At 37.7% G+C, this 16,944-nt stretch overlaps 1 long non-coding RNA gene across 1 annotated transcript; it reads right to left on the bottom strand.

Moving 5' to 3' along the window:
- Nucleotides 1-982: 982 nt before the first annotated feature.
- Nucleotides 983-5,336, bottom strand: LOC145410724 (uncharacterized). Its single transcript, XR_013899308.1, has 2 exons — nucleotides 5,300-5,336; nucleotides 983-1,302 (listed from the first exon to the last, which is right to left on the bottom strand). It is a non-coding gene; the product is annotated as an uncharacterized LOC145410724 (long non-coding RNA).
- Between the last annotated feature and the right edge of the window lie 11,608 nt (nucleotides 5,337-16,944).

Genomic DNA, 16,944 nt, shown 5'->3' with positions numbered 1-16,944 from the left:
TATAGGTTACATAAGTTTACCACAGATGGATATATATAATCTGTGTACTGATGAAAATATGGGTATACTGTAGGAAAAATATAAAGTATACTTTAGTGAAAATATAACTAGTATACAGTAGTGAAAATAGATTCTGCAGTAAAAAGTACATACTGTAATACTTAATATAACTACTAGTATACGTAAAGGAAATATAGAGTATACTGTATTAAAAATACTTAATATAACTACTAGTGTACTGAAAGGAAATAGCGTATACTGTAATAATACAGTACTTAAACATTTAACAGTACCAGTATACTTAAAGGTAAAAAACTGTACTGGTAAAAGCATACTCACACCTTTACATATATACCAATTACCAACACGTGTATACCAGTAGATGAAGCTGTAGAGGTAGACTGTAGACCGATGGCTTGAGACCTGGGACCAAAACAACCAAGACCGCAAACCCAGAACTCCAATAGACCAGTGTATCTATCTAAAGTCTATCTTTCTATCTAAGCCAGTCCTATCCCATTTCCCCATAAGCCTTGTAACTATACCCACACCCCCTCCCCCCACCCCACCCCTTTCTAAAATAACACCACAGAGAGAACGGGTTAATTCAGACAGACGTAGTAGGGAAAGCGATAGATAGACTGACAGAGCGACAGGGTGATGAGATGGAGAGAAAATTTGTATATATAACAGACCACGAAAAGACTTAGGAAAGAAAAGGAAGATGGTTGAAGAAAGAAATTAAACCCTCCGGCCATAGAGTGTCGCGCCGCCCAGTCTCCACACACCCCTGTTGATTTTACTGCATGATGTGTACACGTGAAGGTGCACACATCCATGCACGCGTACACATGCACCTACGCGCGCATGTGCGGCTATGACGACATCTTGGATTGAATGAGGTGGAGGTAGGCTCTCACACCTCGCTAATTCAAGCACTCATAGCAAAAATCAGACTGGGGGTGCAGAGAAAGGACGGGTTGACAGGCAGAGGAGGGCTTAGGTGGGGCGAGAGGGAACGAGTATACGTACCATGGGTCGAGTCGGACGTTGTGTGTCCTCGGGGCCTCTCTGCGGAAACCAGGGACCCCAACTACCGCGTCAACTACGCCCCGTACTAGCCACCGCTGCATTGGACTGACCCCTCCTTCTCCTCCTCCGGTCAAGTCCGCAGGTCATACAGCTTTCGGGAAGCCAGTCGAGGTCGGCCTTGTCGGGGGAATGCCCAGCCCCGCCCCAAGGATAAACACAAGGGTGAGAGGCCCCGCACCCACACCCGCCTTGGTGTGCCCCGGGACTACGCTGAAAGGAGAAAAAAAAAATCAATATCACCACCACCAAAATATCTAGTAAAAAAATAAAAAAATAAAAAAATAAAATAATGAAAAAATAACCAAAAACATCATCTTTAGTAATTAAAAAAATAGTCTATCCAACACCTAAACTGGATATGCTGTAATAAAAAAAAATACGTTTCTCCGACACCCACATCCACCTTCTTAACACAGGTTTTAGTGGGCCAATAAATGAGATTATTCCATCCACCCACTGCCAGACGCCTTAATCCTGTACAGGGTGACCACAAATCGTCTCCATGTCGCCCTGTCCCCCGCCATTTCACTGCCCTGCTCCCAACTCTCACCCCCCTCCCTCATATACAGTACGTCTCCACTCCATCCCTCCATCTCATCCTCATTATGATTATTGTTACAATAAAATACGATTATTGTAACTGACGTACGATTATTTTAACCATAATATGCAATACGATTACTTTAACTATAAAATGATATGATTATGGTAACTATAACGTGCGTACAATTATTGTAACTATAAAATGATACAATTATTGTAACTATTATGCAGATGATTATTGTAACTAAAATGCATACGATTACTGTCACTACCATGCGATACTATTATTGTAACTAAAATGCGTACGATTATTGTAAACTAAAATGAGTACGATTACTGTAACTATAATGCAATATGATTATTGTACCTATGAAATTATACGATTATTGTAACTATAAAATATTACGATTATTGTAACTATAAAATGATACGATTATTGTAACTACAAAATGATACGATTATTGTAACTAAAATGATACGATTATTGTAACTACGGTATAAAATGATTCGATTATTGTAACTATAATGCGATACTTCTTTCCACAGCACTTCTTCGTGATTAGCATCATTCTAGTGTTAGTTATATGTTGCAACTATCTATCTCTGTCCATCTATTTATTGTCAGATGCCTTAGTCTCTTTAGGGGTGGCCACAAACGAGTTGCCTCCATGTCACCCTGTCCCCTGCCATTTCACTGCCCTGCCCCCAGCTCACACCTCCCTTTCTCATATATCCACTCCATCCCATTCTCAGCCTCCACCTTCCTAACCACTGTTCTGTACAACACTTATATGGTACTTTTGTCGCAAGTTAATTCAAAGGTTAGGTTATCTTCTAGTAAAAAAAAAAAAAAAAATGAATATAACAGTCTTATTTGTATTCCAAACTTCATTACAACTGTTCTATAGCACTTTTTCATCAAGTTATTTATAAGTCAAAGGTTAGGTTAGGTTAACAAGTAAAAATATAATGAATATGCCACAGGCCTAGTCTTTAAAATCAGATTCATTGTGTTTCTAACCACTGTTCTGTACGACACTTGTATGGTACTTTTGTTGCAAGTTATTAATTCAAAGGTTAGGTTATGTCATCTTCAAATAAAAAAGAATTTGAATATACCACTGTCTTTAAAATATCAGATCTTTTTTCCATTTCAATTTACGACAGTTCTGCCACTTTCTTAAATTATTCTTAAGTCAAAAGTTACGTTAACTTCGATTTTTAAAAAATTGAATATACCAGTCTTAAAAATCACTCATTTTACGACATTTCTCGCACTTATCGTAAATTATTCTTAAGTCAAAGGTTAGGTTACGTTATCTGAGAAAAAAATATATATATATATACCAGTCTTAAAAACAGATTTGTGTTCCAATCACTTCTTTATGACTGTTCTACAGCATTTTTGTAGCAAGTTTGTTTAAGTCAAAGGTTAGGTTACGTTATCAAGTATAAAAAAAATTTGAATATACTATAGTCTAAGAAAATCATTTGTGTTCCAATCACTTCCTTATGACTGTTCTATAGCACTTTTGTGGCAAGTTATTTTAAAGTCAAAAGTTAGGTTAGATTATAGAGTAAAAAAAAATTGACATGCCATAGGTCTATAAAAAATTAGACCCACTTTGTGTTCCTAACCACTGTTCTGTATGACACTTCCATGACACTTTCATCACAAGTTATTTTTAAGTCAAAGATTAGGTTGTTATCTTAAAACAAAAAACATTTGAACAATATACCATAGTCTGTTCCAATCACTTCCTTACAACTGTTCTATAGCACTTTTGTCGCAAGTTATTTTTAAGTCAAAGGTTAGGTTAGGTTATACAGTAAAAAATTCGACGAATATACCATAGGCCTAGTCTTTAAAAAATCAAATGCATTTTGTGTTCCTAACCACTGTTCTGTACAACACTTCTATGGTACTTTAGTAAAGTTTATTTGGGTCAAACATTAGGTTACGCTATCTTCAATTAAAAAAAATAAGTAAATAAAAAATAACGAAAATGCCACAGTATTAACCTTGTATATTCTTTGGCTGTCCATGTTAAATCAGAAAATATATTTGATTTTAAACTTCATTTCCAGACAGAAAAAGGTGCAAATCTCAAAATATCCATAAATAAAAATGGGACATTAAAAGCACAACTCAATAAATCCATCAGAAACAAAAAAATGAAAAGTGCCAACATCAAAATATCCATAAAGACAAAAAAAGTGCAGAAATAAAAAAAGTCCAAAATAAATGAAATGTGCAAATTTCAAAATATCCCTTAAAGAAAATGTGCAACTCAAAATCCATTAAAAAAATGAAAAAACATGCAAATCTCAAAATATCCATAAAAAACGAAAGAATTGCAATAAAAGACGAAAAGTGCAATTCAAAATTATCCTAAAATCAAAATTACATTTCAAAAATATCCATCCAGAAAAAATAACCACAAAAAAAGTGCAAATCTAAAAAAAAATCCATAAGGCCTCTCCAAAAAAATACCATCTCAATGTCCATAAACAAAAAAATATTCAAAACATACCGTACTATAACCTAAAAATCCTGACAAATAGGTACAAACCCAAGTACAAAAACTGATTAAAAGAGTGCAAATTAAAAAATCTATGCTGAAAAGGCCTCTCCAGAAAAATGCAATCTCAGTATGTCCATAAAAAATTAAAATACATTTAATTCAAAACATTATCTATGAAAAATCGACTTCAAAAAACAGGTACAAACCTGAAAGTAACCGATTCAAAAAAGTGCAAATCTCAAAAAATCCATCCTATAAAGGCCTCTCCAAAAAAAACGCAACCTCATAATGTCCATAAAAACAAAAATACTGACCAATTCTAAACATCTTTTGAAAATACAGACTTCAAAAATCAATAGGTGCAAATCTGAGTCAAAAAACTTATTCAAAAACTTGCAAGTCTAAACATACATCCTAAAAAAAGACTCCAGAATAATCCAATTTCAAAATATCCAATAAAAAAATGAAAATAATGAAATTCAAACACTACATCCATAAAAAAAAAACTGACCAGAAAGTCAGATGGCCAGGAAAAAAAAAAAATGAAAATGAAATTCAAAACATACTATATGAAAAATCCTAACTTAAGAAAGTCAGCAGATGGCCAGAATAAAACAAATCTCTTTGGGCCTTAGGAGTGAATGGCATCCTAAGAACTTTAGCGACTCACTCTACATTACATATCCTCTTTAGGGCATAAGCTTTAAACTATGCAAAAATTACTTGAAATACAATGGCGCAATATACCTAAAATAAAAATCGCTACCAACAAGGCGCTACGGACACTAAACAAGCAGTCTATTTAACCAGGATCATTTTAACTCCTTTTTCATGCTTAAAGAAATATTTATTCACAAAAGAGGCACGAAATATATCCTAAATTAATTTCTAGACTACCGTGGTGCCCTTCAAAATTCAAAAATAATTGCCAAAGAGGAAGGAAAATCGAAGTGAGATTCCGAGGCATACAGAGTAATTACGCCATATTGGAAATCGTAACCCGCATAATTCGCATAAAAATACCTAAAAATAACCCTCCCCCTCCTTAATTCTAACCTCAATATCGTTAAAAAGTTCTATATTAACATTTTTTTTCATCTGAGAATATAATAAATCAAGGAAAACTTAGAAAAACTTACCTTGAAAAGCGAGCCACGACACATCGTCCCCCCTCGTCTAGAGTAGAGGGAGGACTGAGGCGACGGCAGCGTACTCGTACAGCCTCCGGCAACATCGAGCTACCAGACGTACGATTAATATTGAGAAAAAACATCTTCTTCTTTATATATACCACTTTCTCTGCTTTCTAATTTAATTACTTGTTATTTAATCCCACCACCATGACACTTTAGCTAAGAATAACGATGATAAATACGAGATTCTATCTGCCAGACGTACGATTCAAATTTGAGAACAACGCTACATTCTTCTTTTATGCCACTTTATCTGCTTTCTAATTATCATTTATATAATTATTAGTCATTTAATCCCATCAACATGATATATAGCTAAGAATAACGATGAATGAGATTCTGCCAGACGTACGATTCAAAGGTGAAATACCCTCCATATTTTTGCCTTATGCTACTTTTTCAGCTTTCTTTTCTACTTTCTAATTATCAGTTAAATAATTACTGGTCATTTAATAGCACCAGGATGACGTATGACAATAAACAAATCATAAATGCCGATGATAAACAAGCTCTTCTCACCCACATACTACACCACTTACCATTATTTCCTAGCTTTATTCTAATTCCATGCTGCTTTTTCTGCCTTCTAGTTATAAAATAAATCGCCATAAATCATTTCCTTGCACCACAGTAGGCTGTAACTAAGAAATAACAATGATAAATGACGATAAACGAATTTCTTCCCTGCATTATCAAACAGTCGTAAGCATAATCAGTACGGTAACTGAAAAAATCTGACGCTTATTTTACGCTAATTATTCTGTCATTTATTTAAACGATAAAATTTAATCCCACCGACATTATATATAGCTAACAATAACGATGATAAATGTGAGATGCTAACGCCAGACATACGATCCAAATTTCAAATACCCTCCATATTTTTGCTTTATGCTTTTTCAGCGTCCTTTTCTGCTTTCTAATTATCAGTGAAATAATTATTGGTCATTTAATGGCATCAGGATGACGTATAAATGACAAAAAACAAATGATTACAAATTCCGATGATAACCAAGCTCTTCTCACTCACGTACCACACCACCATTATTTCCTAAAAATCCTTTATTTTTATCCCATACTTCTTTTTCTGCCTTCTAGTTATAAAATAAATCGCTATAAATCATTTACTTCGACCACAGGACATCATAACTAAGAAATAACGATGATAAATGACGATATATGATTATCTTCCCAGCATTATCACGCAATCGTAAGAAAAATCAGTAACTGCTTGAAAAAATCTTACGCTTATTCTACGCTAATTATTGTCATTTAAACGATATATTATTTAGTGATTATTAACACCAAGATGATGTATAAAGAATAATTGATAAAAATGAGGTTTCTGTAATTTCCAAAGTTAAATTTTATCTACATTAATTTAACAGTATCTATCTACCAATTAATCTACCTACCTGTATCTACCTTAATTAATCTACCTACCTACTACCAATCTACCTACCTCTATCTACCTATATTCCAGTCTACCTATCTACCAATCAACCTACCTACCTACCTGTACTGTATTTACCTGTCTACCAACCTACCTATCTACCTGCTACCAATCTACCTACCTACCTGCTACCAATCTACCTACCTCTATATCTACCTATATGCGTCTATCTACCTACCAACCTACCTCTACCTTAATCTACTTACCAACCTATGTACCTACCAACTACCTGCCTACCTACTTATCTACCAATCTACCTGAACCTACCTCCCTTATCTATTTGTCTACCTACCTACTTACTAACCTATCAATCTACCTACCTACCAAAAAAATCTGTAACCCTATTCAAGCTATACTGGAGGGTTGATCTGACTAGTAACCAAGGAGACTCAAGCCTGTGTAATCAAAATGAAGGGTTTATTTGACTAGTAACCAAGAAGACTCAAGCCCGTGATCAAAATGGATGGTTGATTTGACTAGTAACCAAGGAGACTCAAGCCCGTGGTCAAAATGGAGGGTTGATCTGACTAGTAACCAAGGAGACTCAGGGCCAAGTGTAATCAAATTGGAGGGTTGATCTGACTAGTAACCAAGGAGACTCAAGCCCGTGTAATCAAAATGGAGGGTTAATCTCACTATTAACCAAGAAGACTCATACCTCATACTACCGGTATCATATTTCTCCATAGCACTTCTTCGTGACTTGCATCACATTTGTTTTGTAGTGACTCATTCTCTATATTAAAGTGAAAATCGACTAGAAACCAAGGAGATTCATTCCTGTCTCAAAATTCATGTTCGTAAGTTGCATGAGGCTTCGAAACACCTACTATCTCTCTCACACACACACAAATATATCTATCTCTATTCTCTCTCTCTCTCTCTCACTCTGTTTCCCTTTTTCTCTCACTCTTTTCTCTTTCACACTTTCTCTTTTTCTCTTTTCCTCTCTCTCTCTCTCTCTCTCTTTTCTAAATTTTTTTTTCCTCTTTTTCTATCTCTGTGTCTTTCTCTAATTTTCTCTTTTTTATTCTCTCTCTCTCTCTCTCTCTCTCGTGTGTGTGTGTGTGTGTGTGTGTGTGTGTGTGTGTATTTTGCTTAACACTCAAAATTATGGTTTCTCTCTAGCTGAATACGTATATAATTTTCTGGGTAGCAAACATGTACTCTCCCCCCACCTTTCAAAATAATAAGCAAAATAAAAAATGGCGTCCCTGATTGGAAGAGGTTGACCATTTTAAATATTTAAATCTTAGGATTTCTTGATGGCATAAGAAGTCTCTGCACCTCTTCCATAGCGATTTCTTTTAACATTACGTAGAATAAAGTACTACTCTCGTTTAATCTTACGTATTTTCCTGTCGTGGGTGACGTACGACCCCTGAAAATAGGAGGATTCTTAGCATCACTTTCTCAGAGATTTATTTTAACATTATGCACAAGGGTATTAGTCCCTTTTGTTTTATATATTTCCAGCCAAAATATTTCAATTTTCCCGAGCTGACTCCATTTGCTTGGAATTTTCCCGCCATAATCCCTGAACCATCAAAACAACACCCCATTTATTCCACTTTCCCCCAAACAACCTAATATGTTTCGAACTGTCCCGCCAAAACCCGTGAGCCACCGAAACAATCCAATTATGAATTGAAATTTCCCGCCAACGAGGTGATGTCTGGTGGCAGGGTTGGTGGAAACTTCAGTGAGAATCCAGCACCTGCAGAAAGAAGTTACAGGAAGATAAGACTAAAGCGTAATTTATTTTCAGTGAACTAAATGTTTTTAGGTAAGATTAGGTGTCTTATGTATTTACCTACTTTTTTCCAGACATCGATATACTAAATAATTTGTAGTGCTTAAGTTACAGTAAATTGTAAGAGGTCTGTTTTATCATGGGATTTCAGTAGTTGATATAATTTGTTCATAGTAAATTCCTTAATAATTAATGTTGGTAGATACTTGAATGCATACGGTACTATAAAAGTAGTGAAGTAGCTTGATACTTGACCATTTAGTTTGGGACTTGCATGAACTTAAATAGGTATCTAATCTTCCTATTTGTTTTTTTACAGATTGGGTCAAAAAAGCTTTGCATACACACAACGCAGAGCAAGCATAAAAAGTTGATTCTGAAAGTCCTCGTTTTGAATCTGGCGGGTAACTTTAGATTGTACGTATGGTATATATATATATGATTAACCTCGCAAACTACAAAGTATGTTCTTGACTAGATACATCAGTTTAATCTTTTACTTGATGAATAAAGGTTAACCTAGTTGTCTGTAATCTGTACGTGATGAATAAAGGTGTAACCTAGTTGTCTGTAATCTGTACGTGATGAATAAAGGTGTAACCTAGTTGTCTGTAATCTGTACGTGATGAATAAAGGTGTAACCTAGTTGTCTGTAATCTGTACGTGATGAATAAAGGTGTAACCTAGTTGTCTGTAATCTGTACGTGATGAATAAAGGTGTAACCTAGTTGTATGTAATCTGTACGTGGTGAATAAAGGTGTAAGCTAGTTGTCTGTAATCTGTACGTGGTGAATAAAGGTGTAAGCTAGTTGTCTGTAATCTGTACGTGGTGAATAAAGGTGTAAGCTAGTTGTCTGTAATCTGTACGTGGTGAATAAAGGTGTAAGCTAGTTGTCTGTAATCTGTAAGTGATGAATAAAGGTGTAAACTAGTTTTCTGTTATCTGTACGTGATGAATAAAGGTGTAACCTAGTTGTCTGTAATCTGTACGTGATGAATAAAGGTGTAACCTAGTTGTCTGTAATCTGTAAGTGATGAAAAACGGTGAGAGCTAGTTGTCTGTAATCTGTACGTGATGAATAAAGGTGTAACCTAGTTGTCTGTAATCTGTACGTGATGAATAAAGGTGTAACCTAGTTGTCTGTAATCTGTACGTGATGAATAAAGGTGTAACCTAGTTGTCTGTAATCTGTACGTGTTGAATAAAGGTGTAACCTAGTTGTCTGTAATCTGTACGTGATGAATAAAGGTGTAACCTAGTTGTCTGTAATCTGTACGTGATGAATAAAGGTGTAACCTAGTTGTCTGTAATCTGTACGTGATGAATAAAGGTGTAACCTAGTTGTCTGTAATCTGTACGTGATGAATAAAGGTGTAACCTAGTTGTCTGTAATCTGTACGTGATGAATAAAGGTGTAACCTAGTTGTCTGTAATCTGTACGTGATGAATAAAGGTGTAAGCTAGTTGTCTGTAATCTGTACGTGGTGAATAAAGGTGTAACCTAGTTGTCTGTAATCTGTACGTGATGAATAAAGGTGTAACCTAGTTGTCTGTAATCTGTACGTGGTGAATAAAGGTGTAACCTAGTTGTCTGTAATCTGTACGTGATGAATAAAGGTGTAACCTAGTTGTCTGTAATCTGTACGTGATGAATAAAGGTGTAAGCTAGTTGTCTGTAATCTGTACTTGATGAATAAAGGTGTAAGCTAGTTGTCTGTAATCTGTACGTGGTGAATAAAGGTGTAAGCTAGTTGTCTGTAATCTGTACGTGGTGAATAAAGGTGTAAGCTAGTTGTCTGTAATCTGTACGTGGTGAATAAAGGTGTAAGCTAGTTGTCTGTAATCTGTACGTGGTGAATAAAGGTGTAAGCTAGTTGTCTGTAATCTGTACGTGGTGAATAAAGGTGTAAGCTAGTTGTCTGTAATCTGTACGTGGTGAATAAAGGTGTAAGCTAGTTGTCTGTAATCTGTACGTGGTGAATAAAGGTGTAAGCTAGTTGTCTGTAATCTGTACGTGGTGAATAAAGGTGTAAGCTAGTTGTCTGTAATCTGTACGTGGTGAATAAAGGTGTAAGCTAGTTGTCTGTAATCTGTACGTGGTGAATAAAGGTGTAAGCTAGTTGTCTGTAATCTGTACGTGGTGAATAAAGGTGTAAGCTAGTTGTCTGTAATCTGTACGTGGTGAATAAAGGTGTAAGCTAGTTGTCTGTAATCTGTACGTGGTGAATAAAGGTGTAAGCTAGTTGTCTGTAATCTGTACGTGGTGAATAAAGGTGTAAGCTAGTTGTCTGTAATCTGTACGTGGTGAATAAAGGTGTAAGCTAGTTGTCTGTAATCTGTACGTGGTGAATAAAGGTGTAAGCTAGTTGTCTGTAATCTGTACGTGGTGAATAAAGGTGTAAGCTAGTTGTCTGTAATCTGTACGTGGTGAATAAAGGTTAACCGCCTGAAGTTACTAAACTTTATTCTGAACCTCTACCTCTAGTCTCTATACCTGAAAGTGCCTATAATTGTATAAAAAATAAAAATAAAATTTGTTTCTCTAAAACCGGGTTAATTTTCAGCAATAGACCTGATTCTTCACTAAAAATTAAAGTAGTAATATGCTGATATGTGAGCGTCGTGCCTTGAGAGGAAATGTAAAAAAAAAAATAATGGTTATTGAAGGAAGATGACTGTGATATTACACTTAAGTGAGACACGAATTGGTGAGATTTCAAATACCTGGGTACAGTCGTAAAAAATAGAAAAACGAGCAAAATTTGAAATTAGTGACACAATTAAGAAAAGTAGGCTAGCTGGGGAAAAAAAAGGCCTTGATAAGAAACAGACGAGTGTTACAGCAGCATGAAGCTTACATGAGAAGTGGTGGTGCCAACTTTTAACATACTGATAGACTATCGCGTGCCATGAATATGAAGTCTAGAGTAAAAGCAGTGGAGATGGGACTGCTGAGGGATGTATGTGGAGTACAAGTGGTGGATAGGATACGAAATATCTAGTGAAGTGTGGAGTGAGGAAGTTGGTGGACACCAGAATAGACCAGTGTACTAAAATGGTATGGGCATGTGGAGAGAATCCATAACAATGAAGTTGTGAAAAACGTATATCTAAGCGAATCTGAAGGAGGGAGGAAGCGAGGTAGGCCAAGAAGAAGGTGGAGAGATAAGGTGGATGAGTGTCAAGAAGAGAGGTTTGGAAGTCGGTGAGGCTAGGGAACTGATAAGAGATAGAGCTGGCTGGATGAGAAGTATATGATCAGAGATTTTGGCACCCCTTTATAACGTGGCAGCGTCCGGATTGACTCGATCGGACACGTTTATGTGAAGCTACAGAATGTGATGAATGTTTTTGGCGCATCCGATAGAGCCAGGATTCCGGGGGCTTCAATGATGAGCTAATGGAAGCATGGCCCATTGGATTGGGCAAATTTGGGCTGTCTGGACAATGCTACTTATCCTGCCCTTTGATGGGAAAGGAGGTCCGGATGATAAACTGAAGTTGCTCCTGAAAGTAAAAACGAAATCTTAAGTACACAAAGTAAAGTATTGTCACTTCACGTATTGCCGAATTTATATACTTCACGATTATTAGTTAACATCGGTTGTCTTTTTTAATTAGGACTCGAGCAAGCTTACTTGAGGGTTAATCTTAAACTAACCTAATACCTCCCCTATATAACATTTAAAAAAAAAATCAATGTGGAATCTACTTAAAATCATTTATTCACCTTACCACGGGCTGCATCCTCGTTTACCAGCTGAGAACATCTGTATTTTAAGTGTTTTATCCGCTATATCAAACTCCACGTATCTATGTTCAACTACGATAGACTGATATAGATAGCAAGTGACGACTGGTTTTTCAATAAAAAAAAATAGGAAATCGGTATAGTTTTTCCATCTACTGAACATAAAAAATATGAATCAAATGCCTAAAATAGGGTGAGATATGGTCGATAACATCGAATTCGGGTGCAAATGTGATTTACTAAAATCATTAGGATTTCTTCATATAAGAATGAACCAAAAACCGGGAAGCCGCAAGATTCTTTCCTCCAAGAAAAAACAAGATAAAGGCTTAAGTATCTGGTATTGCGGGGAAAGTAGAAATTATGAACAGCAATAAGGAAATATGAACAGCTTGTAGACTTACATGACTCAAGCAGGAATCCTACCAACACACAAAATCACATAAGACACCGAAAAAGGAGACTTTATATACTCGCACAAATGCACATCACCCACGTTATATTTCGATTAGATGCTACAACCTACAGCTGCTGCCACCACCATTACTCCCACCACCACTGCTACTACAACTACTACTACCACTGCTACTACAACTACTACTACCACTGCTACTACAACTACTACTACCACTGCTACTACAACTACTACTACCACTGCTACTACAACTACCACTGCTACTATAACTACAACTACTACTACCACTGCTACTATAACTACAACTACTACTACCACAGCTACTGTAACTACAACTACTACTACCACTGCTACTAGGCTACTATCACCATCGACACCACCACTACTGGCCTTTTGCACTCAACCCGTCATCCACGCCTAATATGAAAGGGTACAGATAAGGAAAAAAAGCTACAACTTTATTGAATCGGTACATTTTCATAAAGTATGGCGTGATGAGTACGTAACCCTGACTGCTATAATTTTGTATTAAGTGCTTGTTAAGTTTATTACTCATGTTAACCTAGGGAAGAGTCATAATGGAGCTTTAGGTAATGCGAGGAATAATTTAATGGTTTAAGAACAGAAGGGTTAATTATCCGTTCTTGTAAGACGTTGTGAGGCAGGCTTAAGTTCCGTTTGGCTCTACACGGAAGTAGGCATGTGGTGTCTGGTGGTGTCCAATCATCCAGCAGTAGGATGTACAATGAAGACGAGTGCAAGGTATGATGCAAATAGTTAAAAGGGCAAGAGCAATGACAGGGGGGAGGGTGATAAAGATGAGGGATATATATAGTAAAGAATGTACAGTTGCGGACATATCAAATACCCCGTCCACCAGAAGTGGTGGTATAATGCTCTTTGCATCTGGTAACACTGATAGGTATAGTACAGTACATGTTTCGTTCGGTCGCTAGGACGAACCGAACGCTATCATCATTGCCGCTGTGCGCAGTTACTTGTGGTATATAAACGTCCCGCCTGCCACTGTACTGAAAATAACTTTTGTGAATATGGTAATAAAATAATTTCACATGATACATATTAGTATTTCACCGACATGAAACAGGGTTCGTTTTCGACAAACGTCGTGAACCATAAAAAATTTACCGACGGCCAGCAAATAATCCATTAGAACAATTAAAACATTATTTGTATTCCCACACCAATCATAATGTTCACAATTACCGTGACCCCTCTCCTCCCTGACCATGAACCTGCAACTGGTAGCCTCTTTAATCGACGCAATTTCATTAGGGGTGAGGCCACAGGAGAAGGCAGGTTGGGGCGCCTGGGACGAAGGAGGTGGGTGAGGAGGGGGCAATAGTGGTCTGGCTGGTGTAAGAAGGGGCTCTACAAAGGCGAGTGATAGGGTAGGGAAGAGTGGATTGTGGCCGCAAGCTAGGATGGAATGGTTAAGTGATACGCTGGTGACATGGTGCCAAATCAGCTATAGTTTGACTATGGAATTAGTCAGGCCGTTAAACGTTACGCAGACTTTGGCATGTTACGCAGTCTACCAGCATGTATTGTTATGTTGTCTATAGGACACCTGCTCCCCATAGGGTGCCAAACTACACAAACCCTGCATTATTAAAGTATGGTCACGACTATGTCATCACATGGTGATATATGAAACACCCCTAGAATGTTTGTCTTACGTCACACCTGTTGTTATAACGTCTGCATAGGAGCTATTCCTGCTGCGTTTACGTAGTAACATCATGGATGACGTCTGGGATATTGAAAGATGAGGAAACAAGAGGAGGGGGAGGGTGGAATTTTCTCTTACCACAAAAAATAATAGCTAACAGTAGTGATTCGTGCCAATGGTTCTCGTTATCTGTATGGCACTGGTGTAAACGGAAACGAGATTTACTGGGGGGAGGGGGATGGACTGGGGCTCAGAACATGGGTGGCGATGCTGGGGTGGGCTAATAGGTGGGGAAGAGATGCCTTATCAGCTGTATTATATGATCTTTATGTCGGCTTACTGTAAACTCTATACTGACAGAGTAAATCGTAGTATGAAGGACGTGTAACTGTTAAGCAATCTGATTCACAACCTCAGTATCCAGTGAAGTGTCCTCCTCTCTCTCTTCCCGACAACTGTGAGCACTAAGACATGGGTACTGACCGGGAGAGGAGATGGCTGAAATGACTGCTACACCACGAACAGCGGAATCACATGTTTATTCAACAACGAGTGTCTTCTATAATGTATTGCAATATTCACCGTTACTCAGCTAGGGCAACAGCTCCATGTTCAGACACTGCTTAGATGGGTGGCTCAGTAGTTGCTCTCTGTGAACAGAGCAATGGTCCTCCTATTTATTATTATCCTGTTAATTTCATACAATGTGAACGCTACTCGGTTGTTTAGCATAACGAAAAACACTTCAGGTAAAGTGTGTGTTTACAAACTAACTAACTATTGCCAGACGCCTTAATCCCGTAAGGGGTGGCCACAAACAAATCGCCTCCATGTCGCCCTGTTCTCCGCCATTTCACTGCCCTGCTCCCAGCTCACACCCCCCTCTCTCATACACCTCTCCACTCCATCCCACCATCATCCCTATAGCCTCCCCCTCCCTCTCCCCCCCTCCACCTCACTCACATACTCTCCTTGTCAGTCTCTCACTCTCCATCCTCTCTACATGGCCAAACCACATTAATGTGTTTCTCCTAACGCTTCCTATCACATCCACAACACAACGCTCCTTCACTTCCTCATTTGTCAGCCTATCTCTCCATGTGACTCCACATGCTCCTCTCAAATAACTCATATCCACTGCTCTCGCTCTTGACTTCTGTCCCTCCGACAAGGTCCAGTCTTCACTTCCATACGTTACAGCTGGTATCACAATACTGTCATGTAGTAGCTCTCCATCCTCTCTACATAGCCAAACCACCTTAATGTGTTTCTCCTAACGCTTCCTATCACATCCACATCCACAACACAACGCTCCTTCACTTCCTCATTTGTCAGCCTATCTCTCCATGTGACTCCACATGCTCCTCTCAAATAACTCATTTCCACTGCTCTCGCTCTTGACTTCTGTCCCTCCGACAAGGTCCAGTCTTCACTTCCATACGTTACAGCTGGTATCACAATACTGTCATGTAGTAACTTTTTCACTTCCATGCTCACTTCCCTATTTCTTATCACTGCTTTCAAGGAACCAGCAACCTTTCTTCCTTGTTGTACCTTTTCAAGCACTTCACCCTCTAAACTTCCTTGAACGGGTACAACAAGGAAGAAAGTTGCTGGTTCAATACGAGGGATCTCGGTAATTACTGGCATAGTTGATGTAATATGCCCGTACTCAGACCTGGTAACTGCAAACATTACAACCTTGTTCCACCATTCCTGGCTCGAGGATTTGTGAAGGAATGCTTGGGGCATACGACAGTTGCTCAATAGAAACCTAAATGTAACTAATAACCAGTGGTAATGTTTAAAGTCAACAGCCAAACACGACATGCAGAAAACGAAACATAAACCTGGGTTAAGTAAATCCACCATTATTTTACATCGGTGCCATACAGATATTAAGGAGAACCATAGGGACCATCATTACTGTCAGACTGTTCATATTCATTGGTGATAATGGGAAATTCTACATAGATCTATCCCTACTCTTTGTGATATCAGTCATCATCCATGATGATACTATGTAATATGCTACAAGAGTAATTCCCAACCACTGTGACAACAGCTGTAACATCTAACAAACTGTAGGGACGTGTCATATATTTGCACATACAGGGGTACTGAGCCACCTAGTGGAAAGTGTCGTGAATTGTTACAAACCTTAACGGTCAATTACAACACATGGCAACGTCAACACAGTGTTTCATTGTCCTTTTTCTTTTTATAATGCAAGAATGAAGGAACCAAAGGCCAGGAGCTCACAAACCATTCTTTAAAAAAAAAAAAAAAAAAAAGAGAGCCAAATTCTGACTGTAAAATTCCATATTCTCCATGAAACAACGATTTGGTCCAGTCATCACCATGTAATCTATTCCTCTCATTGTAGCTCCTGTCGGCTACCAAAGTCCACCGTCCCCTAATCCATCACCCCTCTGCTCTAACCCCAGTCTGACTACTATTGCCCACTTCCACACCCACCGCCCTCCTATTTTTTTTTTTTTTTTTTTTTTTTTTTTTTTTTTAA

Source organism: Coenobita brevimanus, chromosome 86, assembly GCF_032717465.1.
Source record: "Coenobita brevimanus isolate Jiangsu-jjx chromosome 86, ASM3271746v2, whole genome shotgun sequence".
NCBI classification, from domain to species: domain Eukaryota; kingdom Metazoa; phylum Arthropoda; class Malacostraca; order Decapoda; family Coenobitidae; genus Coenobita; species Coenobita brevimanus.
The sequence above is the reverse complement of the archived record's forward strand: the minus strand, read 5'-3'. Positions and strand labels throughout refer to the sequence as shown.